The sequence below is a fragment of the Paramisgurnus dabryanus genome, chromosome 5 (assembly GCF_030506205.2).
Source record: "Paramisgurnus dabryanus chromosome 5, PD_genome_1.1, whole genome shotgun sequence".
In the NCBI taxonomy this organism is placed as follows: Eukaryota; Metazoa; Chordata; class Actinopteri; order Cypriniformes; family Cobitidae; genus Paramisgurnus; species Paramisgurnus dabryanus.
The window spans coordinates 6,995,289-6,997,004 of NC_133341.1; positions in this window are offsets into that span (position 1 = coordinate 6,995,289).

Sequence of the window (1,716 nt, forward strand, 5' to 3'; positions counted from 1 at the left end):
TGAAGCTGAGAAGAGAGAACAAAATGTTTTAAACAAGAGTACACAGTCAAATGAAAAACTATGCTCTTATCCACTATCTACTCAAATAAATATTAGTTTTTTGTTTACTGAACTGAATTGTAGTTGTAATAATTATAATAAATAAAAATATATATATATTTTATAAATGAAACTTACAAGCAAGTCCACACAGTTCATAATTTTGTTAGAATTTCCACAGTGTTTCCCATACATAGGCTCTACTTGGGCGCTGCGCCCAGGTAAATTGCGACCCGCCCAGGTAAAAAAAATCACTTTACGAATTTCCGTATTTTCTGAACTCGACTGGATGACCCGTGTTTTGGAGAGAGAGAGAGAGAGCGCGCGAAAGAGAGAGCGCGAGAGAGAGAGAGCGCGAGAGAGAGATGGGGGTCGGGTGACCGTGAAGATGATGCACGCGTCATAAACTCATCATCCAGCGCGGCAAACTGGATCAACTGCAGCAGCACATACGGAGCAGCCAGGGAACACACTGCGACCAAAATGGTTGCATATGCTTATGTGCATATGTGTTTATAGCATCTAAGTTGGCTTCATTTTGCGTGCAAGCACGTTGTGTCTCTCCGGTTGAGTGTCCGTTCACGTGCTCTCTGTTTCTCAATGAATTGGGCGCGACGCGAAGCAACCTCAGTGTCACATTGTATCCTTTCATGTTTCTGAACTTGAGCAGAGTTTTACCATTAGAGGTCTTTCTTCACTGAGAACGCAGGACCCGTACGGTTCCGGGTTTATATTTTAAATGGTCAGATGGGTCCGGGTCGGTCCTAGTTCATTACTTCGGTCTGATTAATATTGTGTGTAAAACCCGAGTCGATCGGTGAACGGCCGAGAGCGCTACCGCGCTAAAGCTCGAGTGCTGTTTTAGCGTGCCTCCGGTTTCTATGGCGATAGCAACTGGCTCTTGTCACGACCACGCGCCGCTTCATTTTCTTTATCCCATTTTTTAATAATCTTACTATTAATAGACAATATCTTTACTAAAATCTAAACAGTTTGCACAGAGATTGTAGCAAAAAGCAGTGCTAATACTGAATGAGCAAAGCTCTAGCTGACTCAGGATATAAAAAACGCAAAGCTGTAATGTAAAGTCTGTCATCGGGACAGCAAGTAGACTTTTAAATCTGAAATAATTAGTGGATTTAGCTTTTTTAATCGGCAAAAGAGAAATAGAAAGCAGAAGCAGTAAAAGTGCCTATCTTATAGAAGTTATTAACATTATAACATCAGTCACATTTATAATCTATAGACCTGCACTGTCTATATAGGCTATAGTATACATAGTATTGTATATAATCGAGTTTGATAAAAGGGGTCATCAAATTGCTTCATATATCAGTGCAAAAACATAAAGTGTTTTCGTGGTGCTTTGACAAACAGTGTCAGCTTTGTTTATGGCAAAAAAAGTTTGGGGTGGTTAGATTAATGAACTATAATGTGAAATTAATATGAATGTTTTATAAACATTTTATAAACATTTTTTGTCGGTGGATAATAATGATTGCCCTTTTCACCAGCTACCACCACAAGTAAATTTCAGATCTGTGGGAAACACTGTTCCATGTTTTTTTATTTGGCTGCCCACTGATCATCAAATTTTACTTTTGGGGCTTTCAAGTTTTTCTTTTTTATAATCTTTACTCCACTGTATTTGCAGGTTTTGGAGGCACCACCAATTTC